Below are 24,569 nucleotides of genomic sequence, written 5' to 3' on the forward strand. Positions count from 1 at the left end.
AAGACCCAGCACAGCCAAAAATAAATAAATAATACATTAAAAGTATTGTTTTAAAAAAAGTTACTTTCACCATAGTCACAGTTACTTGGCCTTTTTATCAAAGGCGATGGCTCCCTCAAATCTCAGGGTGACAGATGGAGTGACCATCTTTCACACTCCATACCACCACCTCCTGAGCGTGATGCCCCAGAGCCAGATAAAAATACCTGTGTGTGGCGCTCTGGCTGTCCACTTTCTCCTTCTGCCTTGCCGTCCTCCACAGAGCCAATTCCCCTGATTTGTTACAGATGAGCCACTGAGTCTTGTGAATGAAGCTCATGGGCTCTTCCCCACCCTACCTTGCAATCCTGCTGCCGTCCTGGGTGATTTTAAGGACGATGTAGTTGACCATCTGGCCTGAGGCCCTTAAACTCCTTGACTTGCTCACATCCAGTGACTTTTCCTTTTGGGGACCACCCTGGTAACCATTCTCTGGTCCTTGTCAGAACAGACTTCACCACCCAAAGTCACAAATCCAGGCATCAAACTTGTCTTACATCTCTCTCCCAAGCTTCTTACTACCTCATCTAGTTACCAATTTCTAAACCTTGACCCCTCCACATTCCTAATTTGTCACATCTCATGAGATAATATGAGAAAGGAAAATGAGGAGAGATTAAGTTACCTGCTGAGGCCACAGACGGGTAAACAGGGAGTTGGGATTCAGATCTGGATATCTGTCACTTAGCCCATGGGCTTCTTCACCACAAAATGTCATCGTTTCACATTTTTTCTTACCCTTACAAAAAGATCAATAAAGTCTTAATAAATGGAAAGATGAATTGTCAGATAGATTGATAATTATCTGACTTGGGAGGATAGTGGCTGGGAGGATCCCTTGAAGAAGGGAATGGCAACCCATTTCAGTATTCTTGCCTGGAGAATTCCATGGACAGAAGAGCCTGGAAGACTACAGTCCATAGGGTTGCAAAGAGTCAGACATGAGTTAGTGACTAAATGACAACAACAAGGATATCATCTATTTAAACAATTACATTTAAAGAAGAAGAAAAATCTGTGGCTAGAATGAAAGGAATTTTAACTACCCCAAAGATCTGGATTATAGTCCTAATTCTGAGATTTGGAGCTTCATGTGCCAAGACAGCCACAATCTCAGCCTCCTTCCCAGGAAAGTGGATCAAATGTCACAGTTGGGAATGGAGATGCTTCAGAAATTACAAACAAGTGCACACCGGTTAGGGGTGATTATTATTTCCCTGCCTCACAGTCTGTTCAGCATGTGTGTGTGTGTGAAGTCGCTCAGTCGTGTCTGACTCTTTGCGACGCCACGGACTGTAGCCTACCAGGCTCTTCCGTCCATGGGATTTTCCAGACAAGAGTACTGGAGTGGGGTGCCATTTGCTCCTTGCATATAGAGAGCCACTTGAATGAATGATCTTATCTAATTTCACCTACTTTAAAATATTGGAGCCAGGGGCCCAGTGATTTGCATCTTTTCCCTCTCCTTCACTCTGGCTCTGCTCTGACACTTTCCAGCAGAGAAGCCCCTCACCTCTTCTTGCAGCTGCTTTAAATTCTTAGAATCAGTTTAAGCTCAGTTCATGTCCCAGTTTCCTGCATGAAACCTTCCTAACTACTCAATCTTCATCCTTCCAGGGCTTCTACTTACTGTTGTGCACTGTACAAGAACACCTGGGAGATAGGATGAGGCAGCAAGGAGACCCAGCCCACCATCTACTTACAGAGCCACGAACCTTGGCAGCCCACAGCAGCATTGCCCCCGATGAAGGGGAGGGGTCCATTCTAACTTGCACAAAGGTGTCAGAGGGACTGGCAGGTCTATACGCATCACTCTTTTTCCTGAACCACCTCCTAATTTCTTTTTTAAAAAATTTATCTTTTGGCCACTGACCAGGGATCTAACTTGTGCTCCCTGCGTTGACAGCACCAAGTCTTAACACTGGACCACTGGAGAAGTCCTTGCTGTTGTTTAGTAACTAAGTCTCTTTGAGACTCCATGGACTGTAGCCCACTAGGCTTCTCTGTCTGTAGGATTTCCCAGGCAAGAGTACTGGCTGCTGCTGCTGCTGCTGCTAAGTAGCTTCAGTCGTGTCCAACTCTGTGCGACCCCATAGACGGCAGCCTGCCAGGCTCCCCCGTCCCTGGGATTCTCCAGGCAAGAACACTGGAGTGGGTTGCCATTTCCTTCTTCAATGCATGAAAGTGAAAAGGGAAAGTGAAGTCGCTCAGTCGTGTCCGACTCTTAATGACCCCATGGACTCCAACCCACCAGGCTCCTCCATCCATGGGATTTTCCAGGCAAGAGTACTGGAGTGGGTTGCTATTCCTTCTCCAGAGAATCTTTCCTACCCAGGGATTGAACCCATGTCTCTGGCACTGGCAGGTGGATTCTTTACTGCTGAGCCACCAGGAAAGCCTAGAGAAGTCCCTGAGCCATCTCCTAATTTATTACTGTTAACTTTTTTCCAACTTCTCTGACTTTGGCTCATGCTTAGCTCCACGAGGAACAGGATTATGTCTTTGCTCACGGAAGACATACCTTCTGATGCCTAGCCCGCTGATGGGTATCTTAAGCCAGTCTTTCAAGGCTCCAACTAAATCCTAAGGATGTTTTCTCAGTCCATATCCAAACTGATGACTCTGAAACATGAGAGCATCAGCAGTCCCTTCCTTGAAATTCTCACCTCTGCTGCCTCCTGGGTTTCCTTTTACCTCTCTGACCATGCATTACAGGGGATCAACTGCATCCTAGCACAATGAGGTGGAGCTGCATGGACTTTGAAGGCAGATGGGCCAGATTCCCATCTCTGCTCCACCACTTTGCAGCTGCAAACCTTAAGAAGGTCCAGTAAGCTCCCTGAGCTCCACTGCCATCCAGATCTTTATCTATGGTCTTGATGTACTTACCGAGTTAAAATTCCTGTGCATCCTTGTATGTCTCATCACCATCTCAACTTCGATTCTAAATTATTATTACCTGGATTATTTGCCACCTTACCCAAAACAGGGCTTCCCTGGTGGCTCAGACAGTAAAAAGCCTGCCTGCACTGTAGGAAACCTGGGTTAGATCCCTGGGTGGGGAAGATCCTCTGGAGAAGGAAATGGCAACCCATTCCGGTGTTCTTGTCTGGAGAATTCCATGGACAGAGGACCTGGTGGGCTACAATCCATGGGGTCGCCAAGGGTCAGACACGACTGAGCGACTAACAACTTTACCCCGAACAGGCAATAAACAGCTGTCTCTCATTGGGCAGTAGGTGGCGCTGTCTCCCAAGACACGACGCACCTTATTTTCACCTCTGGGAGGCAGAATGACTCAGGGCCCTGGGACATTTCATTTTAAAATAAGTTTCAAATCTGGCCTTGTAATTCCTCAGAGCAAGACATACCTGGCTGTGGAAAGTTAGCTCTGATAATGCATATTCAGGAAGAGGGAGGAAAGAAGGACAAGGGGGCATAAAACTATATAAGAGGAGGAGGGGTATAGCCCAGGAGAGACAGCCTGCTGCTGCTGCTGCTGCTGCTAAGTCGCTTCAGGCAGTCCACCAGGCTCCCCCGTCCCTGAGATTCTCCAGGCAAGAGCACTGGAGTGGGTTGCCATTTCCTTCTCCAATGCATGAAAGTGAAAAGTGAAAGGGAAGTTGAGAGACAGCCTGCAGAGCAGCAAAAGGCAGGGACCAAGGAAGAAAGTGCCAGTGAAAGATATCCGATGGCAGAAATAGCCAAGAATTTTAAAATGCAGAAAGTCTAATTCTGAAACTTAATCTATTTGCTCCACGATTATGAAAAAGGAAGGGAGGGGAATAGGAGCTCAAAATTGGAGACTCAGGAAAAAAGGAGAATTCAGCAGAGGCCTTAGGAGCTGCTAGTGAAAGTAACATGTTCTAGGTGGGACCTCCTGGATTCTACCCAGTGGCATGGAGGAAAAAGCCTGCAATGTACTGAGGCTATTAGTCATTCACCAGGTTGATAGAGTCCTTATTTTGAGTCCTATAGAAAGACTTCTTCTGAGAAGCACAGCCAGATGAACCATACGAATGCTTTGGTTGTTGAGGTGGCAGAAGGGGCTGAATCCACCCTGTGTGGAAGGTGTACAAGTGACTGACCATCGGTACATGGTTGGACACACCTGTTTTCAACAAAAGGATGAAACTATACGATAAACAAAATGAGGGAATTTATGAACTTCCAAACTCACTGAGGCTTGAAGAAGAAAGAAAAGGAGCCAGCAAGAGCAGAGATTGACATTAGGCGAGATGGAAAGTCAGGGGCAGATGGATGTGAGACCCCAGTAGAGGGACTTCAGAGACAATCTTGCTGCAGCGTCAGGGTGCACAGAGGAGGATCCTGAAGCTCCTCACCTGCTCTGGCCCTTTCCAGTGCTCTGGGATAGGCCCTAGCTACGTGTTTAACAGGGTCATGCTCTTCTGTAAAATTTGCAAAAGTAATATATTTTTAACCATAGGTAAGATTGCTGTCTCTTTCCTGGTATCGGGTGACTTTGGGGTGTGCGATCTAGCTAAGGATGAGTTAAGTTGGGCTTCCATTGTTCAGGTTTGTTAAGATTCATCAGTTATTGCTTGATAAGTTCATGAGTTATTGCTGGGTGTCCTCCATGTAGAAATGGCTTCCAGGAACACCTTTACCACCCACTGAGACAGCTCACCTGACCTCAGAGACTAAAGTGCAGGGTCAGAGAATGTGTCATGACACATGTCCTGTGACATGTGGTACCAGACATCTGTGGACAGGGGAGTCAATAAATCCCTTCTACATCGCTAGATGTGGAAAATTTTAAGTGTAGGAGTTAGTTTCACTGAGGTCTAGTCAAAATGGAAGTGCTTTTCTTCAGGAATATATTTAGCAATGTAACATATATGAATATGTATACATGACAAAATAAAATTATTTTTAACATATTTCTTCATGAAATCAATTGAAGTTATTCTGACACCAAAAAGCAACTTGGAAGAAAAACAATTCAGATCAAACCAAAATCAATAAGTGACGGGAAGAGATGAATGTTAAATAGAAGTAAAGAATAGAGTCCTAGGTTTTTTGACACTCAGTTGGCAAAGAATAAACCTATAAACATATTACATTTTTAAAACTTTATTTTTTAGTTGTCATTTCTTGTTGATTTGGTATGAAATATTGGCACCTGGAATCTTAGAACTCACAATACCTTTTTAGAAAAAGGAATTAGCAATAAACAGGTCAGTGACCTTTAGCAATTTAAAGAGCTATTTAAGATTAATCACTGGAGTGTTCTGAAATCTTAGAGCTCACAGAAGAAACTCTTAACAGAAGTTTCCCCAAAGTTAATGAACTAAAAATTGGCACATTATTATCAATAATGATAGTGAAACTGAAATAAATTTTTCTTAACTTTCAATTTAAAAAATTATTAACCAAGCTAGAGGAAACGCCAAATTGAAAGCACTGGGTGTTGTTTCACTGGGGACTCCAAAGAGTTCCGGTACCACAGCTCTTTATATCTCAGTGCAGAAAGGAATTCAAAAAGAGGCAAAGTGATAGATAAGAAGTGATTATTAGAGTAAGAAGCTAGTGAGGTTTACAAGCGGACAGGTGAGAACGGACGAGAAATGCAATGCCCTAAGAAATTCCTGGGTTACAGTTTTATAATCAAAAGAAAAGTGGGTAACGGGAAAACTTCTTTGTCTTTCTTGAATAGGCATCATGCTTCCATCATCAGCTCCTCCTCCAGGTTGAGCAGAGGAGTTTTCTTGTCCCTTCACGGTCAAGCTGGTCCACAGATTATTGTTTTTTATGTGTGCAGAGAACATGTCTTAGGGATCTTTAACTTCCTGAGTTCACTGGGCAGGATGTGGGGCTCATGCCACCATTTTAGGGGCATGTCTCCAGGGCTTCTGTTGCATGGTTTTGTTGCTAAACAAGCCTGCTTTGTTTTGCGGCTAAGCAAACCTTTTTTCTTGAGTAATCATTAACTTGCAGGGAATGGCACCCCACTCCAGTACTCTTGCCTGGAAAATCCATGGACGGAGGAGCCTGGTGGGCCACAGTCCATGGGGTCGCTAACAGTGGGACACGACTGAGCGACTTCACTTTCACTTTTTACTTTCATGCATTGGAGAAGGAAATGGCAACCCACTCCAGTGTTCTTGCCTGGAGAATCCCAGGGACGGGGGAGCCTCAGGGGCTGCCATCTATGGAATGCACAGAGTCGGACACAACTGAAGCGACTTAGCAGCAGCAGTAGCAGTATATTTTTTCTACTTACAGTCCCGTAGTAAGATTAACTATTTAATCACCGTCTTTGTCCCTTTACTCTGTCCCTATCAAAATGACTAATCATCATCAGAGAAAATGTATTACAAAGTTGTTGTCAAATGAAGGAGACAAAAGTATAGAGAAGGGGCGAGGCTTCCTGAAGGGCTCAGTCTCTCTTCATCTCGCATTGGCCCCTGAGGGGGTTTTGTGGCAGCTATGCAGGCCCCAGCCGACCCCTCCAGAGAGGTGGGTCGTGCAGGAGGCCAAGGTGGCCAGCATGGCCACGTGTGGGCACAGGCAGTGTGCTGCCCCTCCTGGGTGAGGGCAAGGCCAAGAACCCACATCTGAGCCAGAAGACCCCGGGTCCACACACATGAGTCCACCTTGAGAGTGCCTGTTCCTGTCTTCCCTAGAGGCAGAGATCACCCTCCAGTCCCTGGCTCCTCATGAGGAGCCTCACCTGAAAGGCCACTCAGAAGAAACTGTGGGTGAATGGCAGCTTCCCAGTTGTGAGATGGACTGCGGAAGATGCCCGGCTTTTTCTGAATTTCCTTCACTTCCTTTCTTGGCCACCTTTTCCTGGTAGTGGGGACCATTCATTGCTTTGGGTCCCTGTTTGCCCCTGAAGTATCTACCAGGAAAAGCGGGCTGAGACCCAGCCTTCTGTTCCATGTCAGGCAACACTTCCTTTCCTAAGGCATTGCTTCCTACAGTTTTTTTTGCCTATACCAGCTCTTGGGTGCTTGGGGCCCACCTATTTCCTTGTTGCTGGAGGAGGGAGATGATTAAATGATTGTGATTGCAAATAAAACTGAGCAACTAAAAAAAAAAGTATAAAAACACAGGGAAAATATAGTGGTGACCAGTTATTTAAAAACATTTGAATTTTTTGATGTTTATGATATGTCAGCTTTTTAAACCTTGTAATTTGTTGCCATTGCTTTTTTCTCATTCTAAGTAAATATTCACTTTGATTCCTAATGTTATATCTCTAATTTTGTGTCCTTTTCCTTGAAGAGGCCCCAACAATGTTCGAGCTTCAGGCTCCACAAACCTAACGCCCCATCCCTCCACTTCCCCCACCCTCCACCACCCCAATCCCCCCAACCCTCCCCCTCCCTGCTATGAGGGATTTTTTCGGGGTGGGGGGCAGTGATGGTGTGATGTAGGTGGGCGCAGGTCTCCATCAGGAACCCGTAAAGGAGATCTGAACATTAAAAGAAGTTGCCCGGGAGCACTGGCTGGCGAGGCTCCGCGGACAGAGTGACAGGTGAGATGGCGAGTCCCCGCCCTGGCGAGAGTGCCCGACGGCCAGCCCACTCAGAAGTCCCTGCGGCAAGTTCAGAACCGTCCCCGGGACGGCGCCGAGGCTCCACGTGCTCAGGTGGGTTGGGTTCCTCTCTTTGCAGCGATTCCATAATTCCAGAAGCGAGGCTTGGACCTCGGGATTTGCAGAAAACCTTCACCAACAGGAGAAGGAAATGGCAACCCACTCCAGTATTCTTGCCCGGAGAATCCCATGGACGGAGGAGCCTGGTGGGCTACAGTCCACGGTGTCGCAAAGAGTCGGTCACGACTGAGCGACTTCACTTTCACTTTCACCAACAGGCATCTGAGCCCTCACGTGTTTCCAACCATCTCTCAGGTTTTTTTTTTTTTCTTTTTTTTGAGGGAGTGGCTTTCCTGGTCAAACATGTGCTTTGGAATTAAAAAAAAAAATCCACCTGAACTGAGACAGTATTATCAGGATTAACCGCCAAATCGGTTGCTTTTTTGAAAACGCTGTCGCTCATTCCCAGGTGGGGGCGGGTGCGCGCCGCGCGCCCCCGCTCATTCCAGAGCGCGCTCACCGGCGGTCCTCGGCCCAGTCACCCCAACGGTGCCCGATGGCCCCCCGAGCCGCCCCACTGGCCACGCCCGGCCCAGCCGCTCCTCCGCGGGTCGCCGCGGCCTGCACCCAGCTACCCCTTTCACATCACCCCCGGGTGGTCTGAGTCCCCGCGCGCCTGCTCCTGGCTCTTCCTGACCCTGCGGATTTCAGGGTGCCGGCGTGGGTGCCTCACTTCGGTCCTCCGCTCCTCCGACCTCTTGCCAAGGAGTCATCTCCATTCTGCCAGCGCAAAAACGGAAGGCTCTGAAAGGCGGACCCCGAAGACCCCTGAGAGTGGTGACCAAAAGCATGTGCTGTAAGTGACTGACCGTGGGAGGATTAACACTTGATTTCCTACAACAGAGGCAGCCTCAGAAAACCGGCCTCGGAACTTTCTCCCCTACAGGACCCTCAGTCCTTCCAGACGGCCCTATGCCGACCCATTTAGCAAGCGCTCTGGGCACACAGCTCACCCCAAACCAATGGAATGGAAAAACTTTGTTTAGAAGTGAGGCCTGCAGAAACCTTAGGCTACAAACTTTGAATGCATCATTCTCTGAGAGTTTTCTGTTTGGCTCCTCTTCTGCCTCTAGAGCTGGCTGCAGCTCCAGTCTTCTTGTCACATCCTGGTCTGCAAACTGAGACCTATCAGGGGCCCTTATGCTGTATGCGGTGCGACTCCTTATGTTGCACTGAAGCTAGAATCCTCACAGCCACCATGAAAGCTTGTGCCTTCCAGGCACCAACCTGACAAGATGCAGGAACAGGCTTTTTGTTTCTGAGCCTAGTAAGGAGGGCTGGTCTGACTCCAGCTCTTTTTGGAATATTAGATGTGCAGGATGCAAGATTCTATTTCAGCTCTGTCTGGGGGTAAAAGGGCAATGTGTGTATGCACCAGCAAGAAAAGTCCATATAGACTTTATTAGTAAAGGGAAAAGGGAAAAAAGAGGAAAATACATTTTCTGAAAGCTAAGGTTCAGAGAAGAGCAACCCCCTGCAAAAACTGAGGCCTGAGTCAGAAAGTTTTCTGCTCTTATCAGTGGACTGAGTAATTCAGACTTCTTCCAGGTGAAGATAACTGAAAAAGCTGGATAAAATATTTTTCAAGTATCTTAAAAATTCAAAGGGCCAGTAAAGAATGGCTGGGCCAAAGTTTGGGAAAGGAATCTGTGGATCTGAGCCCAGAACTTAAAAGTTGCTTCTGTCTGGGAACATTTGCTGATCCTGCATGTTGCTGAGATCCCAGACTGCGTTTTTGACAGCCTTTAAAGGCTTACGGAACTAGAAATAGAGTCCCCAAGCCCCCAAAATATCAAGTGTTGAACTTGTTTAAGGTGACTCTAGGCTGCAGCGTCAAAAAAAAAAAAAAAAAGAATCCTTCTGGGAAGAAGCTCACATAATCCTAGGCTTTGAATTATTTCTACAAATATGTCTTCAAATGTATCTAGCACACAGGCAAAAATAACCAGGCACCAGTGGGACAAGAAACCCCACCAGTAAGGAAAGCAGGGACGACAGAATTAGACGCACAGGGATTTCAGACACTGCCTTTACTGGCAGAGACTAACGACTTTGTGTGTGCTGTGTTCAAGGAGATACAAGCCAGACTTGAAAGATCTGGCAGAGAAGCAGGAATTTTAATAAGTGGCATAGCAGATGTTAAAAAAAAATAACTTTAGCCTGAGAGAGTCACGGGTACTAAAGTTATGAAGTCATGAAAACTCAAGTGTCGTACTCTTGTCGGTCTATCTGAAGATCACACAGATTTAGAGACAGTAGTTCCTGTTTCCAGTTCAGCTTTTGATATCACAGAATGACATAAACAAAAAAATAAAGCATGTAATTTGAACTATATAATTTGTAAGGGTTGTACATTTATCTGGTTCAAAAAGTAGTGTATAAGAGCTATGTACAAGATTTGCAACCATCCACCCCTATTCATCTCATCTGCCACTACCCACCTCCACCCCTGCCTCACAGGTAAACACTTTTACTAGTTTCTTGTGTATCCTTTTGATAGGGATAGAATAGGATAGTTATACAAGTAGTTGTAGAAGTCCCCAGAGGGGTCTATAGATAGAGAATGAAACCGAGGAAACTTTGGGAGGCCTTTGTAAGTGAGTGATGGCTCAAAAAAAGCTATTGGAACATTATTCAATGAAGCAGTCTTGCTTAATTATAAAACCATAAACAAAACCACAAGATATGCCGGAGGCCACTAGATGGAAGACCACCACCCTTCTACTAATACAATAATCCTAGTTTGACCTCAGAGGGTCAGACAATTTCCCACCTAATATGAAGGAGAAGTTAATGCCTTAATGTCTGCACTATGTCTATCTGAAGAAAGTGGTTTTTCCCCTCTCCTTTTTTCCATTATAAATTGTAGCCCACTCAATTCAGGGCAGAGCTACCTCACGTGCCCGCTTGCATCTCTTACAAGTGTCCTATGTTAGTAAATCCTATCACCTTGCCTCTCGCTGAATTCCTTCTGTGCTGAGACACAAAGAACCTGAACCTCAGTAAGTCCAGATATCGGGTGAATGATTCTAATTAAAAGATTGTGGGTTCGAGTCCCAAGCAGGGTTTTGGCTGGGTTTGCATCCCAGCCATGTGGGTTCGGTCCCAAACTGGGTTTTGGCTGGGTTCAAGTCCTAGCAAGTGAGTTCAAGTCCCAGTCTGAGGTAAACGGTTTCAATGTTTATGTAGGTGGAAGTAAATACAAGTGTATTTATACTATATATATATAAACGTATATATATTTGTACTTTCCCCCTTTAAAGCAAAATTTTGCCTGCCAAATAATATTCTTTTTCACTTTTATAGCCTAGCTATCTTTGTCATGTCAGTACATAGAGCCCTTATAAATTGGTTCAGTTTAATATCACAACAAAATTATCTTGCACCAGGTTAAGTGCTGAGGTGATCAAGATGGACATGAGTAAGGACTTTTAGTTCCCATTGTCTTAAGGGGAAATTTTTTTCTACCGTGTGGATTTGGGAGGGGTTTTCTAGAATTTGTCCTGGGTGTTCATCCAGCTGCTTCCCCGTCTTGTGATTTGGACCCACTGGAGGAGCCGGGCAGCGTTAGATTTGTTGCGGACTGGAGTTGCTGGAGATTAGCCCAAGGGTTTCTGGCAGCCTGGGCGTCGCAGCTCTTCTGTGTCAGGTCTGGGCCAGAGTACCTTGCTGTCTCCTAGGAGAGAGGAGTATCAACTTCCCCCTGCAGACTTAGCAGAATCTCTGAGTCAACTGAATAATCTGACTCAGATCAACTTTAAGGCGCTCTCAGGTCCCCGTGGAGCTAATGAACGGGATAGGTGACAATGGGTGGGTCAGACAAATAGAAATGTATTCTTATTTGGAACAAAAGCTGTCCATTTTAAAAGCCTCAAGTTATTCAACATCTTAAAAAAAAAAGGCATTGCAATGTAATTTTTTTTTTTAACACTTTTAGGTTAAAAAAACTTACTAAGGATATTTTACCCAGATTAAAATAGCAAAGATTGGAACAAATGTCCTTTAAACTAAAATAGTTTCTTTTGGGGAGAGAATTTGAGAGCCTTGGCATTTTCATCTCTTTACCTGACTCCAGGGTCTGGGCCCTCCGATCAAAGGTGCATTCTTTATCTACTGGAGAGTCACCAGTCCAAGTAAAGGGGGAGCCCCTCACTTGGCCCACACTCACCCCCCCCCCCCGACTACCTTATATAGGAGCTGACTGAGCTTATATAGGCGAGCTTTTCTGTTCCACCCATCTCTTCGTCCTCCTCCCCACCCTTGGGCTTAATTAGAAAGGTTTGGGAAGATGGAGAAAAGATTATTTCAGCAGATGAGGAAAGAACACATGTAGTATTGCCAGCTAGAAATCAGGTGTCTCAGTTAAACTTGAATTTCAGATGATTTCATAATGTCTTAAGAAAGAAAGTGAAGTCGTTCAGTCGAGTCCGACTCTTTTCAACCCCTTGGACTCCAGCCTACCAGGCTCCTCTGTCCATGGGATTCTCCAGGCAAGAATACTGCAGTGGGTTGCCACTGTAGTATTCATTGTTTATCTGAAATTGCAGATTTAACTGGCTGGCCTGTACTTTTTATTTGCTCAATCTGGCAATCCTACTGGCACATATGGGTCACAGAGTATCAGCCTTACTGGAAAAGACAGTTTATCTTGAGGAGACACTAAAGATAAGCCTAAATAGAAGGGAGGAGGCCTTTAAACATCAGCAGTTTAGACTTTGTCCTGTAGAAAACAGGACTGACTGAAGATGGCTTTATAAAAATATTTATTTGGGGTTTTTCCCCTACCGTGTAGAAATACATTAATTGTAATATATTTGGCAAGTACAGAAAAGTAAAAAAGAAAATAATTAGCCATAATTCCACCAACCAGCAATAGCAACTGTTTACAATTTGCTGTTAATTGCCTTCAAATTGTTGCCTGATTATCATTGCATTAGTTCGGCCTGCTTTGCACTTCCAGGGTGGTGCAGTGGTAAAGAATCCACTTGCCAATGCAGAAGATGAAAAGGGCAGAAGAGTTCAATCCCTGGGTGGGGAAGATCCCCTGGAGGAGGAAATCGCAACCTGCTCCAGGGGTTTGCAGAGAGTTGGACACCGCTGAGGATGCAGCTAGGCCCATTTTGACCACCTATTGAAAACGCCCCCTTCCTGCCTTTTCTCCATAATATGTATTGCCCCTTAATGTATAATTCATTTGGTTAGCTAATTTGCTGGGCTCTTCTCAGTGAGTGGGGCTTTTGTCTGCTTTGTCACTATCACTAGTCCTAGAACTGTGCCTGGCACATATAGAAATACTCAGTATCTGTAGGACAAATTTTTGGACATGGAATTGCTGAGACTAAAGATCTTATGTGCATTTTTAAAGAATTTTATCTAGTATATGTTGCCAACATGCAGTTCCGAGAGGTTGAACCAGCTCATGTCCCACCTAGAGCTTGGAATGGAAGAAGAACAGCCCTGAGTGCTGCTGTGTCCCATGGGAGGTGGGAGGGGTAGGGAGACCCCTTGTACAGAATTGGCAACTCAGAGCTAGGGGTGAGGTGTAAGGTGGGCTTTACAGCAACATGGGCATTAATCTGTGTATCAGTGTATTAATTTGCTAGGGCTGCCATAACAAAATACCACCACCTGCATGGCTTCAAGCAGAAGAAATTCTTTTTCTCACAGTTCTGGAGACTAGCAGTCCACCATCCAGGCTGTTTTCTTTGAGGCCTCTCTCCTTGGCTTGCCACTGGCCAGCTTCACAGCCTTTCCTCTGCATGAGAGCATCTCTGATGTCTCTGTGTGTCCTAGACTCTCTTCACAAGGACACCTGTCAGCTTAGGCCCCCCTCAATGGTCTTATTTTAACTTGGTCACTCTTTAAAGATCCTGTCTCAAAATGATAGTCACCTCCTGAGGGACTAAGGGTTGGGGCTTCAGCATACAAATTCGGGTGGATGTAATATGGCTCATTACAATCTGCTTGGAAGACAGGAGGGGTGGACATTCACTTCAATTTTCCTAACGTTCAGAAGGCAGCTTTCCTGTCCTCCCAAGGCTCGTTGGGCCAATGCCAGATCCTCACCCACATCTACTGCGATTGGATTTCGAAGCTGTTCACCATCCTAGCGTCCTCCTGAAAGAAAGTCCAGTCTGTGGTGTCTCAGAGTGAGGAATTACGAAGAACTCTGTGCTGGGCTCTGAGCACAGTACTTCTATGGTACAAAATATTACAAAGTCTGATGTCTTCTGCTAGGGGTATGTTTAGATCCTCAGCTGCAACCATATTTTTACTTCTCTCCAGTTGTCTTTTGATGTCATTTACTGCCCAGGTAGCCTAATTATGGAGGGTATGAGTTGAGGGTAGACTGTATTAGAATTCTCCAGAGAAACAGAGCCAGTTCATGTGTAGAGAGACAGATTTAAGAAATTGACTTGGGAGTTGCCTGGTGGTCCAGTGGTTAGGACTTGGTGCTTTCACTGTCGTGGCTTCAATCCCTGGTTGGAGAGCTAAGTTCCCTCAAGAAATTGGCTCATGTGACTGTGGGTGCTGGCAAGTTCAAATTCTGCAGGGCAGTCCAGGCAAGTTGGAGACCCAAGGAAGAGTTGATGTTGCAGCTAGAGGCAATCTGGAGTCAGAATTCTCTCCTTCTCAAGGGAAATTTTTCTCTTTTAAGGCCTTAAACTAATTGATGAGGCCCACCCATACTAGAGAAGGTAATTTTCTTTACTCAAAAAATCTACTTAAATGTAAATGTTAAATATTAATTGTTAATCTCATCTGAAAAATACCTTCATAGCAGCATCTAGACTGATGTTGCCAAATGTCTGGGTACTATAGCCTAGCCATATTGACACATAATATTAGCCATCCTACAGGTCAATCCAATACTTTACAATCACTTTAAGTAAATGAGTCAAGTGAAGACCAGGTCTTTTTGATTTCTTCACTTGTCCTTGCTCGTACTTCATCTGGAGTCGAGTTGTTTAGGAAGCCTGCAGTTTCTCCTGGAAGAGGGAGACAGATAAGCCTGCCATTGGGATTTTTCTATTTCCGTTAGCATAGCAGCCTTTAAATATCTCTGCATTTATGCTATATCTTTTAATATTTATTTATTTATTTGGCTGTACTGGGTCTTAGTTGCGGCACGTGGGATCTAGTTACCTGACCAGGGATCACACCTGGTCACCCTCATCACACCCCCTGCATTGAGACGGTGGAGTCTTGGCCGCTGGACCACCAGGGAAATCCTATGCTATATCTTTCATGTAATTTTTATGCTATCTTTTTTAACGAGTGTAAGGAAGAAAAGGAACATTACATTTTGTTGTGTTTTTTTTAATCCAACTCTTTTTTTGAGTGACTCAGTCTCATGTTATATTGAATGCTGTAACTATTACTTTTAAATTGACTTCTGTCAACCCATGCATTTATTTTTATGGTTATTTTTCTTTGCTCTCTATATGATATGATTTCTATACAGGACTTTAAACTCTTTACTCCTTTTAAGTGGGGTCATAGGTTAACCTCATTCAATTTGCCAACTCGGCAAACATTTTATTTTAATATTTAAAATATTTACTAAAAAAAAAAAAGTTATTCGGTTGTATCAGGTCTTTGCTGTGGCATGTGGGATCTTTAGTTGTGGCTTGTGAACTCTTAGTTGCTGCATGTGGGATGTAGTTCCCTGACCAGAGATTGAACCCCAGCCCCCTGCATTGGGAGCTTGGAGTTTTAGCCACTGGACCACCAGGAAAATCTCTCAGCAAATATTTTAAAGATATTAAGGTATTTTAAACAGAATTGTTTTTGTTACTTTCAATTTCTATTTTTAACTAAGCAAAATGTATCTCCTATGGAGACCATTCACAGGGTATCTCTGTGTTGGCTATCCCTTTATTAATTTAAAAAAAAAATGTTTATTTTTGACTGTCTCTGATCTTAGTTGCAGTGCACAGAGCTTAGTTGCCCTGCAGGTGTGGTGGGATCTTCATTCCCTGACCAGCGAGGGAATGCACATCCCCTGCATTGCAAGGCACATTATTTACCACTGGACCACAAAGGAATTCCTGGCTGTGCCTTTAATTCTTTCTCACTCCACAGTCCTTAACTTATCTTAAGGTCTGAAAACCTTTTAGAAATCCTGTTTACATATTATTTTTCTTATAATATGCTTTTTAGTCACAAGCTGATTGCATTTTGTATCATTTGCCTGATTTTTTCCTATAAGTGACCTTACCAGCAACGTATGAAGGGCTCATCTTTCCACATCCTCATGAGAGCTGAAACATTAAAAAAACATTTTTTTTTGCCAATCTGATGAGTACAAAGTTTTATATAATTGTATTTGTATTTTCTTGAGTAGTAGAGAGGTTGAATTTTTTTAATTTTAGAATTTAAGAATTACTTTGAATATATCTACTATGCATTTCTTATAGTTTTCCTTTTTAAACTAAATTATTTTGAAAAAGTTAATATAGGGAAAAAACACTCGTGTAACAATAGCCTAGAATTAACAAAGGTAACTGTTTTGCCACAGTATTTACAAAAATAAATTTAAAAAATAAAATTAAATGTTATAGATTTGAAGTTCCTTTTGTTCACTTAATTTTTTAGTTGTTTCCCTCAAATATTGTCATAAATTTAGTGTTAATCCTTCCAGGCCATCCGTGTGTTTATATTGCTATCATATATAGAGAGAGCCACGAATTATCTGGAGCACTGTTTTGTGTGTTTTTAAAGGTATATGAATGGCCTCACTATTGAGACCTAGACATATGAATACTTACAGATCCATGGTTCTCAGCTGGAGGTTTTGTCCCTCAGGGACATTTGGTAATGTCTGGAAACACTTTTGTTTGTCACATTGGGCCTGGGGTGTGAGGGGGGAATACTTCTGGAATTAAGTAGATAGAAAGATGTTGCCAAATATCCTACAATGCACAGGACAGTCCACACAACAAAGAATTATCCAGCCTAAAATGTCAGTAATAATGTGGTTGGGAAGCCCTGATATAGATTTTATTTGATATTTTGATTTTATAAACAATACTACATTTAACATCCTTATACACACCTCTGAATGCACACACACATGATTTTTAGGCAGAATCCTAGGCTCTGGAGTCTAGTTGGGTTCAAGTTTATATTCCAGCATTTTTACCAAATAACCTTGAAATAATTGCTTTATCTCCCTTAACTTCGGTTGACTTGTCCTCAAAGTGGCATTAATACTTCCCTATATAAATAATTATTTCACTAATAAATATAAAATGTTTGAAACTGTGCCTAGTACATGGTATTTCAATACGTGTTAGTTTTTATTTATTATTATTAGTAGTAATGTTTCCATTATCATCATTATGATATACTGTAATCCTGAAACTGCACATTTTAAACTCTAACTGCACATTTTGAACTTTTAACAAATTGCTATAATTTATACTTTCACTAGTAAAGTGTAGCTGTCTCCATTTCCCCATGTCTCTAGTCACGTTTGATATTCTCAGACTTCTTAATCTAAGGTATAAAGTGATATCTTGTTTTAACTTTGCATTTTCAAGATTACTATTTCACATGCTTATTGATTGGTTAATTTTATTGTTCTGTGAATTTACAGTTCAATCTCAGCCCATTTTTTATCACACAATTTTGTGAAAACTTAAAAGCATTTACAAAGTTAAACCTTCACAAAATAAAAAAATTTATATATTGTAAAAAGTCTCTACCACCCCATCCTTCAGCCAGTCATCCACTTCCTTAGAGGCAACCAATGTTAGTAGATCGTTATTGTTCCAGAGAGTTTATATTCATGTTCAAGAAAATAGGAATTTTATCCAAATGATTCATAATACATGCATTATTCTGCATCACTGTTTTTCCCCCCCTTAACGACATAACTTGGTGATATTTTTCTACCTATAAATACAGAACTTCCTCATTCTTAATTTCTATTCAGGTATAAAGCTGGATTGTAATTTATTTAAACATTTTCCTATTGACGGGCATTTGGGTTGTTTCCAGTCTTTTGTTAATATAAACATTGCCACAAATCCGCACTAATTTTAGGTGTGTGACTATATCTATAGGATAAATAAATTTCTGAGGTACAGTGGTAAAGGGAATTACAAGGTAAAGTGAAAAGAAAGTGAAAGTTAGTTGCACAGTCGTGTCCGACTCTGCGATTCCATGGGCTGCAGCCTATTCCGCTCCTCTGTCCATGGAATTCTCCAGGCAAGAGTACTGGAGTGGGTTGCCATTTCCTTCTCCACAGGGTCTTCCCGACCCAGGTATCAAACCCAGGTATCCCGCATTGCAGGCGGATTCTTTACCAACTGAGCCACAAAGGAAGCCACTTACAAGGCAAAACCGCTTGTAATTTTGAAGCATATTGTAATATTGACTTCCATAGAAATTGCACCGATTTACATTGGCCCAGCAATGAAAGAATCTTTTCCCCTGACGTTGGCCATCGCAGTGTCATCAGACTCCTGGATTTTTATCAAGTAAAAAATCGTATTTCAGTGTCATTTTAATATGCATTTCTTTCAATGTAAGTGAGGCTGAAAATTTTTCACAGGTTTTAAACATTTTCCACATGTTTTAAACATGTTTTAAATGTGAATTGCATTCTCTTTCCTGTGAACTGTCTGTTCATAGCCTTGGCTCATTTTCCTATGAGATTGTTGATCTTACTGGTTTGTAACAGCATTTTGTTTTAAATGTTTATTTTTGGCTGCACGGGGTCTTCATTACTTTTGCGCAGGCGTTTTCTAGCTGTGGCTATTGGGGTGCTCTTCACTGCAGTGTCCCAGCACGATGCCTTCTCCTGTGGAGTGCAGGCTCTCGGTGTTCGGGTTTCAGTAGTTGTGGCATACAGGCCTGGTTGCTCTGCAGCATGTGGTGATCTTCCCAGACCAGGGATCAAACTCATGTTTCCTGCTTTGGCAGGCAGATTCTTACCCACTGCACCACCAGGGAAGTCCCTGTAGCAGCATTTTTATGTTTCAAATAAATTGATTCTTAATCTTTGATTAATCTATGGATCAAATTAATAGTTCTCCCAGTTTTCATTTGTCATTTGAATTTATTTTTATAAATTTTGTCATGTAGAAACACTTTTAATTTTTATTTTTAAAATTTATCATTTAAATTTATCAATATTTTCTATTTTATGTACTATTTATAAAGACCTTCCCACTCTGAAACTATAAATAATTCTCCTATGGTTTCTTCTAGTGCTTTTATATTTCCATTTTTTTTAACTTTAAAATATGTCTGTTTGGAATTTCGCCCAGTTTAAGGTATAGGGAATGCATTTAATCCATTAATTTTTTTCTAAATCGCTTTCTTCTTGTTCCATTTATCATTTCTTCAGTGGAGATGGGATCTTTGTTAAATACTAAATGCCTGTATGTATTTTTGCTATTTCTGAACTTTCTACTCTTCCTTATTCCTGATCTTGTATTCATGCCATACTATTGAGACTCCTTAATATGAATCAATAATATAATGAGGTCATTTTCCCCAACATGTCCTTTTTTTTTTTTACATTCTTTCCATAATTCCTCTTTTTCATAGCTACTCTTACTTATTTTTTCTTATGACCTTTATTAAAAAAAAATATTTAATTGGCTGTGCAGGGTCTTGGTTGCCACACAGGGGATTTTTGATCTTTATTGCTGCACGTGAGATCTTTAGATGTGGCACGTGGGATGTAGTTCCCTGATCAGGGATCAAACCCAAGGCCACCTGCCTTGAGAGCACAAAGTCTTAGCCACTGGACCACCAGGGAAGTCCCCACACTTCTTATTTACAGCCCCTTCCAACTCTCTTGCCTCCTGTTTTGTTTTTAATTTTTTAAATTATTTATTTTAATTTGGCTGCACTGGGTCTTAGTTGTGGCATGCGAGATCTAGCTCCCTGACCAGGGATAAACCCAGGCCCGCTGTCCTGGGAGCACAGACTCTTAACCACTGGGTCATCAGGGAAGTCCCTTGCCTCCTATTTTATTGGCTAAATGTTCTTTATTAGTATTTTTCCCTTTGCTGCTTTGAAAGTTATAATTTCTATTCCTTTAGTACTTATCTTTGAATTTTTATCTTATGTCATTAGCTTCATATTTTTATAACAAAGTCTAAAAATTTTAAGTATTTTTAGACTCCAAAATCTTAGCTCCCTTAGGTAGGTCTTTAGCTATCCTCCAAACTTCCCCCTGCTTCTAATTCCTGTATTATAGTTGTCTAAAATTTTAGCTCTACTTTTTTGAAGGTAAAACTTTTGTTTCTAATGTTTTTTATAGTCAGTGATATATAATATTTACCAATACTGTTGAATTATGTTTTCTTTGCTTTGTGCATCACACTCCCATCGTGGAGCCTTTGTCTCTCTCTCTTTTTAAAAGATAACTTTCAGGTTTTTCAGCAAGATTCCAAGGATTTCCTATGACTCCCTTGGCAGTCCGGTAGGTAAGACTCCACACTCTGAATGCAGGGCATGAGGGTTTGATACCTGGTGGAGGAACTAAGATCCCACAAAGTAAGATTCCACAAAGGGAAAAACAGAATTCAAAGAGGAAAAAAGAAAATATTTCAAGGATCTCCTGGTGGAAAATTAGTTGTTTTTTTTTTTTAATGTCCAAAAATATCTTTATTTTGCCCTCCTTTATGAATAATCGGAGAAGGCAATGGCACCCCACTCCAGTACTCTTGCCTGGAAAATCCCATGGACGGAGGAGCCTGGTGGGTTGCAGTCCATAGGGTCGCTAAGGGTCGGACACGACTGAGCGACTTCACTTTCACTTTTCACTTTCATACATTGGAGAAGAAAATGGCAACCCACTCCAGTGTTCTTGCCTGGAGAATCCCAGAGACGAGGGAACCTGGTGGGCTGCCGTCTATGGGGTCACATAGAGTCGGACGTGACTGAAGTGACTTAGCAGTAGCAGTAGCATGAATAATAGATTAAATGAATATAGACACCTTAGTTTGGTAATTTCCTCCCACTTCTTAGAAATATTAGTATCAGTTCTAGAGATTTACTTGCATGTTGATGTATGGCAGAAACCAACACAATATTGTAAAGCAATTATCTTCCAATTAAAAATAAATTTAAAAGATTTACTTGTTCTTCAGTACTCTGTTATTTCATTCTGGCAGCTTTTGCAGTTTTCTCTTTTATTCTCTTCAGTTGCATTACGAAGTGTTTTTAGTGTGAAATTATGTATTTTTCACTTGTTGTGCTTGATATTTGGTGCATTTTCAGGGGGCCTGTACATTCTGAAAAAAAAAAAAAAAAAAAACAAAACCTGAAGACTTTTTCTCTTCATATTTTGCTTCTCCATTTCCTCTCTTCTCTTCTTCTGAACTTCCAACTGGACACATGTTGGAGCATTTAGATTTATCCTCTGTATCTCTTGGAGAAGGAAATGGCAACCCACTCCAGTATTCTTTCGTGGAGAACCCCAAGGAGGGAGGAGCCTGGTAGGCTACAGTCAAAGGGGTTGGACACGACTGAGCTAGTTCACTTTCACTTTCTATATCTCTGACCTTACTTGGTTTCTGCCGCTTAGTGATTCTCTGTGTTTCTGTGCTGTGTGTTAGTAAGCTTCTCAGAAGGTGCCGACCCAGCACTATCTTAGATTCATGAATTCTCTCATTGACTGGTTGTAGTTTTTTACCTTTAAAAAATATTTTGTCTAATATTAGTATGTCTTTGAAAAAGAAGGGAGCAGTGGTGGCCACATGATGCCAAATCATTTTTCTATATTATTGCTATTAACCCTTGACATGTCATATTAATGCTAGTAAATTCTCTTTTGCTATTATTTGTCCTTTGATTTCTTATGGCATTATTTTCCATGTTGAAATTTTTGTTTTGTTTTTGGTAATCTGTCAATATTTTATGTCTTCTGTTTTTTTTAATGTCATTCAGAAAAATGACAGCTCTCTCACATTAAGGGTAAATATTATTCTAAATTTTTAATATTTTCATACTTGATCTTTAAACCACCTAGAATTTTTGTTTATGGTATACAGTGCAAGTCTTAACTTTGTTTCCTTCTATATAGTCAATTATGGCAACAAGTGGGACTACATCAAGCTAAAAATCTTCTGCATAGCAAAAGAACAATGAACAAATGGAAAAACACCTATGGGATGAGAGAAAATATTTGCAAGTCTTATACCGACTAAGAGGTTAATATCCAACATGTATAAGAAACTCCTGCAACTCAATAGTAAAATTCCACAAATAATCCAGTTAAACAGTCTATTGAAGAGACTGGGGCTTCCCTGGTGGCTCAGGCAGTAAAGTATCCACCTGCAATGCTGGTGACCCAGGTTCGATCCCTGAGTTGGGAAGATCCCTGGAAAAGGGAATGGCAACCCACCCTAGTGGAGAATGGAATGGCAACCCACCCCCATTCTTGCCTGGAGAATCCCATGGACAGAGGACCCCAGCAAGCTGCAGTCCATGGGATTGCAAAGAGTCAAACACAACTGAGTGACTAACACTATAAGAGAGTGAATAGACATTTTTCCAAAGGGGACATACATATGGCCAAAAGGTACATGAAAAGGTGTTCGACATCACTAGTCATCAGGGAAACGCAAATCAAAATCACAATGACATATCACCTCACACCTGTCAGAATGGCTATCATCGAAAAGACAACAAATGCTGCCAAGGATGTGGAGAAAAGGGAACCTTGGTGCACTATTGGTGAATGGAAATTGGCGCAGCTACTATGGAAAACAGTATGGAAGATCCTCGAAAAAATTAAAACTAGAACTACCATAGGATCCAGCAATCCCACTTCTGGGGGTATGTCTGAAGGAAATAAAATCCAGAATTCAAAGAGATATCTGCATTCCCATGTTCACTGCACTTTGTTCCCAAAAGCCATGACTTGGAAACAACCTTAAGTATTCATCAACAGACAAATGGAGAAAGCAAATACTATTGTGTGTGTGTATTTTATTTATTCAAAATATTCATTTATTTGGCTGTGTCAGTTCTTAGTTGTGGATAAAGCAAATACTGTACACAGCCAGATCTTAGTTGTGGCACGCAGAATCTTCATTGTATCACATGGAATCCTTCCTTGTTGCACAGGCTCCTGAACGCACACACTTTCGTAGCTGTGGCATGTGGGCTTAGTTCCTCTGTGGCCTGTGGGATTCTTCACTACTGAGTCACCAGCGAAGTCTCTCAAATGTATTTAAAGTCAGCCATAGAAAGATGGAAATCCTGACATTTGTGACAATAAGAATGGACATGGGGGCATTAGGCTAAGTAAAATGTCAGACAGTGAAACTCATGTCAGTGAAACTCAGGCCAGAATACTGGAGTGGGTAGCCTTTCCCTTCTCCAGGGGACCTTCCCAACCCAGGGATTGAACCCAGGTCTCCTGCATTGTGAGCAGATTCTTTACCAGCTGAACCACAAGGGAAGCCCAAGAATCTTGGAGTGGGTAGCCTATCCCTTCTCCAGGGAATCTTCCCAACCCAGGAACTGAACTGGAGTCTCCTGCATTGCAGGGGAATTCTTTACCAACTGAGCTCAGGGAAGCCTGATATGTCAGAAAAATGGCAGACAAGAGAAAGACAGTACTGTAGGATTTCACTTGTATATGGAAACTGAAAGCACCGCACTCACAGACACAGATAGAATGCTGCTTGTCAGGGTCTGAGGGGTGAGAGAAATTTGAAGATGTGGATCAAGGGGTATAATACAAAATTTCAGTTATAAGTTTCAGGGATGTCATGTACAGTGTGTGACAATAGTTTATTATATAATCAAAAGTTGCTATAAAAATAGATCTTTAATGCTCTCACCATAGCAATGACAACAAAGAAGTTATTTATGTGAGGTGAAGGGTGTGTTAACTAACCTTATTGTGGCAAACATCTCACATATGCACACATGCCAAATCATCACATCACATCACAGTAAGCCTTCACAATGCTATATGTCAATTATGTCAATAAAGCTGGGGGTGGGTGAAGGTGAGATGTCTTCAGGAGCCAGGCAGACAGAGGCAGTAAGAAGTGGTAGGGAAAATAAAACATCCATCCTCTCTAAAGTCATACAAATTATTATGTCTAAAATCACTATGTCAAATGAAATCTACCTATAAGTTAAATTCGGCCTCCAGGGGACAGCAGTTTAGGATGAGAATAAACTATAAAATATTATACAAATGTTGCTGCTGCTGCTGCTGCTAAGTCGCTTCAGTCATGTCCGACTCTGTGCGACCCCATAGACAGGAGCCCACTGTCTTTGGGATTCTCCAGGCAAGAACACTGGAGTGGGTTGCCATTTCCTTCTCCAATGCATGAAAGTGAAAAGTGAAAGCCAAGTCGCTCAGTCATCCCCAACTCTTAGCGACCCCATGGACTGCAGCCTACCAGGCTCCTCCGTCCATGGGATTTTCCATGCAAGAGTTAAGATGCTTTAATTTCACCTCAAAGCAAACAAAGAGGAAGGCCTTTTCATAACATTTCTGAAATGAAGGTATAACACTTCTGAAAGCCTTGGCTTCCAACAGTTTCTATAATTAAGGTGACCATATAATTCATCATCCAACCTGGATACTTTTGAGAATGGAAGGATGATCTATTCACTACATCAGGTCAAAGGTGACACCCAGCACTGTCCCAAAGTAAACCAAAACATACAATCACTCTGTTAATAATCAAAAATTACCCACAATGCCTGTCTGACCTAAATATTAAGATCAGATAAAGATGAAAGATGTGTTTCTTGAGGGAGACCGATGGCAGATGCTGGAGAGAGAGGAGGTAAGGGTGGCAGCTGGGATCCAGATGAAATGGGAAGAGAGGAAGGACCCTTCCCTTATATAAGAGGGAAGGAGCAAAGGTTGTGATGCAAATGTGTGGAGCTACAGGAGGGAGTGTCCATG

At 42.2% G+C, this 24,569-nt stretch overlaps 1 protein-coding gene across 2 annotated transcripts in view; it reads left to right on the plus strand.

Moving 5' to 3' along the window:
• Nucleotides 1-7,889: 7,889 nt before the first annotated feature.
• Nucleotides 7,890-24,569, plus strand: part of TRIM31 (tripartite motif containing 31) — a 29,613-nt gene continuing 12,933 nt past the window's right edge. Inside the window, exon 1 of one of the 2 annotated variants that reach the window (XM_069563638.1) lies at nt 7,890-8,459. The gene's annotated coding sequence lies outside the window, so the exon portion shown is untranslated. The remainder of the gene's footprint in view (nt 8,460-24,569) is intronic. The other variant, XM_069563639.1, reaches the window with a different exon arrangement.

This window comes from Ovis canadensis, chromosome 20 (assembly GCF_042477335.2).
Source record: "Ovis canadensis isolate MfBH-ARS-UI-01 breed Bighorn chromosome 20, ARS-UI_OviCan_v2, whole genome shotgun sequence".
NCBI classification, from domain to species: domain Eukaryota; kingdom Metazoa; phylum Chordata; class Mammalia; order Artiodactyla; family Bovidae; genus Ovis; species Ovis canadensis.